The sequence below is a fragment of the Oncorhynchus clarkii genome, chromosome 10 (genome assembly GCF_045791955.1).
Source record: "Oncorhynchus clarkii lewisi isolate Uvic-CL-2024 chromosome 10, UVic_Ocla_1.0, whole genome shotgun sequence".
Taxonomy (NCBI): domain Eukaryota; kingdom Metazoa; phylum Chordata; class Actinopteri; order Salmoniformes; family Salmonidae; genus Oncorhynchus; species Oncorhynchus clarkii.
Genome location: NC_092156.1, coordinates 28,344,287 through 28,354,326, shown reverse-complemented (window position 1 = coordinate 28,354,326; position 10,040 = coordinate 28,344,287). Strand labels below are relative to the sequence as shown.

Here is a 10,040-nt window from a genome sequence, read left to right as displayed (position 1 = left end):
TCAGAGATACCCCCCCATACCCCCTCCCACCCTCCAAAAGACACATGCAACACATACATACAAACACACCCATACACGCACCCACCCACGCACACGCACACACACACACACACACACACACACACACACACACACACACACACACACACACACACACACACACACACACACACACACACATCGTCAGACAGCCCTGCCTGTAACTTCCCACATGTGTCTGGGCTTCTAAATCTGGCTGGTGACCAGAAGGCTGTAACTCAGCACTAGAAGCCAGTGTGGGGCAGAATCTCCAGTCCCCACCAGTAGCACAGCAGAGCGGAGTAGAGTAGCCTCCAACTTAACCTAACATAGCAGGCGTAAAAAGAGCCTCCAATGAGATGGCTGGGATAACAGAGTGCGCAGTAGTGTCCAGGATATACCTCACGAATTGGGCAGGGACTTGGCCGGGGAGTGTGTTATTGGAAAAGCTGACAAGGGGGCTGCCTGGAGTCTGTCAGAGGAGGCCTCATGCAACTTTTTAAGAGGAGCTCAATCTCCTTTTATCTGCCTGACACTCCCTGACTTAGTGAGAACTCACTGAGAGCCCTGAGAGAGAAAGAGAGAGAGATAAAGGAGAAGGAGAGCAAGACAGAGGGAGAGGTAAGTTAAGTTTTCGCTCAGTTCCTGTCCTTTGTTTTAGGGGGACATTTAAGTTTCCTACTCATAACTGTTGACTGGTGGGAGGGGGAGTATGCATGGAGAAAGAAGCCTGTTCTTTACTTAAAACACTATTGCCTCATTGTTCTGAAGAAACTAAAGACATTTTGCCTTTATCTTTTGAAAATAGTATTTTTAGTTTAGTCTCAGTAGCTCTGTTATTTGCTTCAGGTTTTTCCCGACGTTCACAAAAGTATATTTTAGAACCGCTGTTTACGGAGACCTCTGGACTGAGGCTGGAAATTAATGTATTGCCAGGAGAAGTTACGAAGGTGGAAAGCCACAACTATTTAATAAAAATGAATTGCAAAAAAGATTTCCAAGGGTGTTGATCTGTAACCCTCGGGGCTGCTAGCGAGTGAACGCTGGGGCTGACCGGCCCACTTCCCCATATCAGTCCTGTCGGCATCACATTTGGTTTCAATTACTTTGCCCCTCTGGGATACGTGTTGCTATAAATAAGTAACAACGCACTTACTGTGGAAAGAGTTCAGACAGCAGCAGCCTTACTGTTCTGGGGGCCTATTGAGAGGGGCTGCATGCTTTATATTCACTAGTTTCAGAAGGGTAGGGGGGGTTGTGGCTACTGGTATGTCTATGTATAGCCTATGTGTATTGGCAGGGTTAGGAGGGGTGGTCTTTGGCAAAACTCTTCCCAAAATAGTGTTGTGAACAACAGCTGCTGTGTGTCCATGGGGACAGTACTAAACCCTGATATAGCAGTAAGGATCCAAGCAGGTGTTAAGGATCCAAGCAGGTGTTAAGTGTTTATTCGCGTTGTTGATATTTCCTGTGACCTCGTGAGTCATAAGCAGAGGGGCCGGTGTTAGGAATCCAAGAGGAGGCAGGATATGTATATATTTTCTCAGAGAGAGAAAAACACAGTAAACTGAGATGACAGAGATGGGGACATTACTGTTATTCATTCTGTATAAAGCCATTGAATAAAATCACCCACATATTCCTACTGGACACACTCTCACAATATATCACTCTTTGAACATCCATACACATGTGAACACCCATTTTTGTCTCTCACATGTACAGTACTGGCATGTATTGTATGTACTGTATGTACATTCACACATGCACAGTATTTCCTTAATGTGCAGTCTCAGCTGTTCATTGCAAACTCTATTGTGCATTTTACTGTGCATTCCTGCATTTCTGTGAGCAAACAAGCCAAATAGAAGGTGTCCATTCCTCTGCATCAGATGTGAAAGGAAGGCCTATGAGATTCAACAGCTCCTTTCCAGTCTGCCCTAGAGACGGAGTTTACTGAAAATGTCTGAGTTTTTCTCACAAGGATCTATGCCAAGGCTCAGTATATAACACAGACACACTTCAAAAGGAGAGCTCGTTCTCATCTGCTTAAAATCTAGCTCGACTGTGCAGTGATGTTCTCTGCTCACTGGAAACCAGAGTGCGAGAGAGAGAGATGAGAAAAGATAGAGAGACTGAGAGGGAGAGGAGAGAGAGGGAAAAGTGAGAGAGAGATTGAGAGGGAGAGGAGAGATGCAGAGTAATAATGTACGGATTAGGCTTTTGAATAGGAGCCACTTGATCAGTGGTGTATTTTGTTTTTAGGTTAGGGAGCAAAAATGTAAAAATGAATTGTACCAACAGATGTAGCCAATTGAATAGCCTAGCATTATAGCTTATTATCACGGCTCAGGCTGAGACCCAGACGCAGACACAGGAGGCAGTTAGTACGAGTCTCAGAGTTTATTACAGTACAATGGGCAGGCAATCGGTAGGTCAAAGCAGGAAAAGAGTCGTATTCCAAATCAGAGTCAGGCAGGTGCAGGATCAGGGACAGGCAGAAAGGTCAGAACTGGAAGTCTATGAAGGACAACACGGTAACACTCTGGTAGGACTAGATGGGACAAGACGAACTGGCAACAGGCAAGCAGAAAACGCAGGTCCAAATACACAAGGTAATGGGAGACACCTGGTGGGGGTTGGAGACAATCACAAGACAGGTGAAACAGATCAGGGTGTGACATCTGGCATCCTACCCTGGGACAGACCTGGTTGACTGGGGTGTAGACGGCGGAAGTTCACAACGAGGGCTCGGTCCGGGATATTAATGGTGGGGACCCAACTCCGGGCCAATACCCTCCCAGTCAACCAGGTACTGGAATACACTGCCTGGAATCAGGACATAAAGGGCTGTGAGATAGGGGTTTAATTCTAGATACATGGAAAGTGGGATGTATATGGAGCGTGCGAGACAACAGAAGGCCAGCTGCAGAAGTACCTGGAGATGGTCTTGAGAAGAATGGTCCCTGCTCTCTTCCAGATATTGTGACAGCGAAATACGAACATCTGGGCAGAAGGTATGCTGACCTCTTCCTCTTGTTCTGGGAAGAGTGAGGGCTGATATCCCAAGGAACACTCAAAAGGCAAGAGACCAGTACCAGAACATGGAAGGGTTTTCCAGGCATATTCCACCCACACGAGTTGCTGGCTCCAGGCGGTGCGATTGGTGGAGACGAGGCAACAAAGAGTCGTCTCCAGGTCCTGATTGGCTCGCTCCGACTGACTGCTAGACTGGGGATGAAAACTAGAGGACAGGCTGGCCGATGACCCAATGAGGGTGCAGAACGCCTTCCAGAACCGGAATGAAAACTGAGGACCACGATCGGACCATGTTGACCGGAAGTCAATGGATCCGGAAGATGTGCTGCACCATGAGCTGGGCCGTCTCCTTAGCTGAGGGCAACTTAAGAATGTGCATAAAATGGGCGCCTTTGAAAAACCTATCCACCGCCGTAAGGATGGTGGTGTTGCCATCTGAAACAGGGAGACTTGTGATAAAGTCCAAGGATATATGGAACCATGGGTGGTGAGGAACAGGGAATGGTTGAAGAAACGACCGTGAAGCTTACTAGGGCTATAGTGCCACTAACAAAGATAACTACCCACAAAATACAAAGGAAAAAAGGCTGCCTAAGTATGATTCCCAATCAGAGACAACGATAGACAGCTGTCCCTGATTGAGAACCATACCCGGCCAAAACATAGAAACAGAAAACATAGAAATTAAGAAACTAGAATGCCCACCCTAGTCACACCCTGGCCTACCCAAAATAGAGAATAAAAGCCTCTCTATGGCCAGGGCATGACAGATCCGAAGCTTTACTCAAGCGTTGCTGCAGCGTGGATGAGTTATTGTCTGCGTCGACTGCAGACAATGTGCATAGCAAAATGGACTCCAACCCATGATGGAACCCGTAGCTCCATCGATAAGGGGGTTATGCCTCTGGAGCCATGAACATCTCAAAACTTTGGGTACATGAGGAGACTCCAGGAGCAGAAACTGCATAGGCTCACTGTGGTTGCCTGACATTCGCAGGTTGATAGGAACCATATTGTCAGTGACTCTGCCAATAGAGCTCCCATCTGGCACTCTGATATCCATCGGGTTGGAAAGAAGTTGAGTGGCGATACCCAGCTCTGACACCAGGGTAGTGTCCATAAAGCTTTCGTCGGCGCTAGAGTCAATGAGCAGTCGGATGGACTGGTCTCCCCACAACAGGGTAGCATAGAGGGAGTTACGAGTAGTGAGAGATTGGAAACTCACCAGTGTACTCGTAACAACTGATGAGCAGGTCTTTTAATGGGCAGGTAGATAACAAATGTCCCGTTGCGCCACAAAACAAACATCTCTTGGTGGAAACAATCTAGCCCTGTCCAGTTGAATGGGCTTCAGAGGAGGTGAGTCGACAGCCCATTGTAATTTCCGAGGGATCTTAAGTGATACATCTTTCCGGATGGTCAAGGCTATGAGGGATTCAAGGTCCATGGGCAGCTCTCTGATAATCCATGAAGGAACGTATCAAACTGGGCTTCTGGGTTGCAGGCACTCTCAGCCGCCAACATGCGGAAATCTACCGCTCAGTCTGCCACACTACAGGAGTCTTGATGCAGTTGGAGCAGCTTACAGTAGTTTTTCCTGTAAAAGTTGTGTCATACTGCAGCACACCTTGCGAGCTACCGCAGAATTCTATGGCACGTTATTTAACCTCTCTATGGTATGTGGGATGCTAGCGCCCCATCTGGCCAACATCCAGTGAGGTTGCAGAGCGCCAAATTCAATTACAGAAATGCTCATTATAAAAATTCAGAAAACAAAACATATTTTACATAGGTTTAAAGATTAACTTCTTGTTAAACCAACCACAGTGTCATATTTATAAAATGCTTTTCGGCGAAAGCATACCTAGCCCAGAACATACCTAGCCCAGAACATAGCCCAGTTGACAAATTATTACAAACAGTAACCAGCCAAGCAGAAGCGTTACAAAACTCAGAAATAGAGATCAAATGAATCCCTTACCTTTGATGATCTTCATATGGTGGCAATCAGAAGACATTAATTTACTCAATAAATGTTCCTTTTGTTCGATAAAGTCTCTTTATATCCAAAAACCTCCGTTTAGTTAGTGCGTTTTCTTCAGTAATCCACAGGCTCAAACTCAGTCAAAACAATCAGACAAAAAATCCAAATTGTATCCGTAAAGTTCATAGAAACATGTCAAACGATTTTTATATTCAATCCTCAGGTTGTTTTTTTAGCCTAAATGATCTATAATATTTCAACCGGACAATAACGTTGTCAATATAAAAGGTAAACAAGAAATGCACATGCGCCTGAAAAAAGTCTGCGAGACGTTAGGGTCCAAACGTTCAGACTGGTCTTACTCCCTCATTTATAAGAATACAAGCCTGAAACGATTTCTAAAGACTGTTGACATCTAGTGGAACTATATGAACTACAAATGGAGTCCTAAGTCAATGGATGCTGTAATGGCATTGAATAGAATAAAAAAAAACTACTTCCTGAATGGATTTCTCTCAGGCTTTTGCCTGCTAAATCAGTTCTGTTATACTCACAGAAACTATTTTAACAGTTTTGGAAACTTTAGAGTGTTTCCTATCCAAATCTACCAGTTATATGCATATCATATCTTCTGGGCCCGAGTAGCAGGCCGTTTAATTTGGGTGCTTTTCATCTAAAATACCGAATGCTGCCCCCTACCCTAGAGAGGTTAATTGTCAGCCATTAATGCTAGTTAGTAATAGTTTGAACACCAGAAGGCATCTTTGAGAAGCATTTGACAGTCTTCAATATTGGCTGTACTAGAGAATGTAAAACCTTTTTTGTAAGAACATAGTATATGGGATTGAGAAATGTAGCTTAATTCATTTTATGAATATTATGGTGTTTCTATTCCAAGAAAAACAAAACCTTCAGGGTTTCTGATAGGAAAATATGGCGCTGTACAAAGTGACCAGTTGGGAGCAGGCTACAATAATAAGAGCAAATAATCCTAACATTTCCACACCCTAATTGTAGTCTAACTAGATTGTAGATTCAGTAAAAATAAAAATCTCATTGATTTATCAAGACCAGTCCCCATGCTTGTCTCAGAGCAGCGCGAAACGGTGCTGAAATAGTTGACCACACACGGGTAGGCTAGTGCTTCAAATCCTATTGCTTCTAACTTCAATATGCTTTAAATGCCACAATGTCACAAATAATTGAACACACACAATTCTTAAAACTCTAATGCTTTAAATATTTAATAATTTCTGCCTTCCGAATTCATATTCATTACATACATAAACCCACGTGCACCTTGATATTGGGGGTGAACCATGTGGCCGTACCTAACCGGGAAAAGGGGTGCACCATGTGGCCATGCCTAACGGGGGGAATGGAGCTGGTCGGGTGCAACCCAGGCGAAATGGAGATGAGGGGTCAACATACGTCGGCTAAAGCGATTTAATTCATGAATGCATTTGAAAGTTTTTAATACTGTGATAGTGAAGAGAAAAATTCCTCTCAAGAGAATTAACATTACAGTTACACCAACTGGTAGGCTAATCACACAATTGTACAAATTGGTAAGAGAAATAGTGAAGAAAGTTACCCCTCTACATACACATTTCTTTACCGGATTCTCAAAATGGAAATACTGGCAGATTAATAAAATTTCCTTGTACAGTAATAGATCTAATTAAATTTAGAGGATTCTAAATTAATATCTAAGGGGCTTTTATACAATTACAATGCAGGGTTAATAAAAATAACTGTTTTAAAATGTATATGTTTATTAAGTAGTCTTTCTTGTCTCAGAGCAGTGCGAAACGGTGCTGAAATAGTTGACCACGCATGGGTAGACTATTGCTTGTTGGGGAGCATTTTCACACAGTAGCCGGGCTATAAACCTAATTGTTGGATAACAGATCAGCTCTCGGAACTCATTAACACACGTTACTGTGTGTGTTTTGATATTTTCTCTCTCTCTCACACACACACACACCTGCTGTCTTGACCTCTGAATGCTCGGCTTTGAAAAGCCAGCTAACAGTTACTCCTACACTCTAAAAAGAAAAGGTTCCTGGAGTATCCTTTAGGTGCTCTTCAAATTGAAACTGTGGGGGAACCACTATATGTTCTTTGAAGATCCCTTGATGAAGGTTATTCAAAGCACCCCTTATAAAGGTTCCCTTGAAGTACCCTTTGGGGTAAAACATTTTAACTCTCTATCCACCCTCCCTCCATCATAAAAAATATTTTAATAATAAAAATATTGACTTAAATAATTCATTGTTTATTTAGTGGCAGCACAAATGTGAATTCATATTTACAAAACAATTTACTTAACAAAGCACATGACATTATGTAACCTTTATTTAACTAGGCAAGTCGGTTAAGAACAAATTCTTATTTACAATGACGGCCTACCCTGGCAAAACCCAGATGGCGCTGGGCCAATTGTGGCCGCCCTATGGGACTCCCAATCACGGCGAATGTGATATAGCCTGGTTTCGAACCAGGGACTGTAGTGATGCCTCTTGTATGTGTAAGAGGCATCACTGTAGGCTACTGTAGGCTACATAACGAGAAAATATGGAAAAATAAATAAATAATGAAAAGTTAATTATTGAAAGCAGCCCGTGTCGGCTCGAGTCCGATCATCATCAAGAGATATGCTGGACCCTATGTCAGAGAGATGTTTTTGGGACCACATCGTGTCTATTGTCCTGCTAATAGCCCTTGTGAAAACGTTTTTACATAAGGCCTCCAGGGCCGACTGAGAAGTTTCTTATTTTTCCCCCCTTCCACTTGCCTAATTTCATGTCATTTTAAGCGATTGGTGCGCCCTTCGTAGTGCTGAAAAGACAGCACCAGGATCGCTCAATTTTGTTAAAGAATATGAACCAACTTGTGGTGCTGCAGGATAGCTGAAGGATAGCTCGGCGCATTCGGACAGTTCAGGGACAAACAACAATAATTTGCAGTAGGCCTATAGCCTAATAGGTCTACGATTACATGGTATAGATATTTGTAGGATATAGCCTAATGTAAGGGAGAGCTTTACTGCGAGTTGACATTTCATTGTATTGCGTATTGCGTGATTTTATTAGCTTGAACACATGGTTACAATATACCCTATTACAGAATAGATATACTGTACAACAGAAAGGTGAGCTATCAATTCATACACTAATTGTGACTTTCCACCTGGATTTGGTCTTATGTAGCAAAATTTGAAATGGTGTTTTTTACATTAGATAAATGGACTCAGAGCTACAAAATGGTATATCATACACTGCATTTGAGGAACAACGGGAAAGTAATTCTGCTTTGAAAGTTGATCAACGTGTAAACTCACTTTTGAGAAAATCGCCTTTGAATATTTTGCTATCTATCGTTCACACCCTCACCCTAAGCTTTAGCGCTACCCATCTCGTTTCACTCTGAAAGTGCACACTTGACGCTCTGGCCGGTGTTTTGTGAAAACAGCCTAACCATCTCTGCTGGCAACAATTTCATTACGCTTTTTTGCAGACGTTTACTGACACTGGCCATATTCAACGTGTGTTGTACACACGTCACATAACGTTAGCTAACGAGCCAGCCAGCCAATGTTAGCTAGTTAAACAAAAATGAACAGTGCCAACAATGACACAGTGCTGGGAGCTAACCAAATCATGATCAATGTTAGCTAGCTAACATTAGGCTCTATCTAGAACATCAAACGGCTCTGGGAAATTAATAATAACTTTAGCTAGGGAGCCAGCCAGCTATTGTTAGCTAGATAGCTAACAGTACACTTTAGCTTGAAATGAAACCACTTTCTGTCATAATTAGAAATCGTGTAATATCTGAAAATGTAGCTAGCTAACACTAGACTATCTTACCTGTATACATCATCATGCATGCACGCGTCTCCCTGTCAGGAATGCCATGCCCTTAGTTTGAAGATGTAATCCGGAGACAGGTGTTTTCACCATCTCTTTAGCTATCATACTCTAATTCCACTGATTTCAAAACTTGGTCCTCCAGAAAGTGGAGAGCAACGCTTACGCAGCTCCACTACAAAAAAAAAAAAATTCAAGTTGAGTTCGACAGGATTACCAACACAGACTGATGAGCTTCTATGGCAGGCCAATCCGAACTCCTCTCTCGGCATGCCCAGCTAATCATAGCTAGTGGGAAGGTTGCTCACTTTTTCTGTGGCTTAACCAACAGGGCTTGTAATTTAAAAATGTATTCGTATTTACAGATGGCATATAAGTTTGTTATTAAAAAAAATACAGTTTTATATCTTTATGTTTGAAGCCTGAAATGTGGCAAAAGGTCGCAAAGTTCAAGAGGGCCGAATACTTTTGCAAGGCACTGTAAATGATGGATATGAGTGCATTCTGATGGGAGTGCATTCTGATGAAGATCATCAAAGGTAAGTGAATATTTATAATGCTATTTCTGACTTCTGTTGACTACACAACATGGGTTGTTTTGGTGTCTGAGCGCCGTACTCAGATTATTGCATGGTGTGCTTTTTCCGTAAAGCTTTTTTGAAATCTGACACAGCGAGAAGTGGATCTAAAATTCCATGCATAACATCTTTTAGCAATGTTTATTATGAGTATTTCTGTATATTGATGTGGCTCTCTGCAAAATCACCGGATGTTTTGGAACTACTGAACATAACGCGCCAATGTAAACTCAGATTTTTGGAAATAAACATGAACTTTACCGTACAAAACATAAATGTATTGTGTAAAATTAATTCCTATGAGTGTCATCTGATGAAGATCATCAAAGGTTAGTGATTAATTTGATCAATATTTCAAATTTTTGTGACTCCTCTCCTTGGCTGGAAAAATGGCTGTGTTTTTCTGTAACTTGGCTCTGACCTAACATAATCGTTTGGTTTGGTTTACTTTTGTCGTAAAGCCTTTTTGAAATCGGACACTGTGGCTGGATTTACAATAGGTGTATCTTTAAAATGGTGTAAAACACATGTATGATGGAGGAATTTTAA

The 10,040-nt window shown here is 42.4% G+C and overlaps 1 protein-coding gene across 2 annotated transcripts in view; it reads left to right on the top strand.

The window, feature by feature from the left end:
• The first annotated feature begins 272 nt into the window (after window positions 1–272).
• LOC139418227 (delta-sarcoglycan-like) overlaps window positions 273–10,040 on the top strand; it is a 105,877-nt gene continuing 96,109 nt past the window's right edge. Inside the window, exon 1 of one of the 2 annotated variants that reach the window (XM_071167517.1) lies at window positions 273–639. The gene's annotated coding sequence lies outside the window, so the exon portion shown is untranslated. The remainder of the gene's footprint in view (window positions 640–10,040) is intronic. The other variant, XR_011635287.1, reaches the window with a different exon arrangement.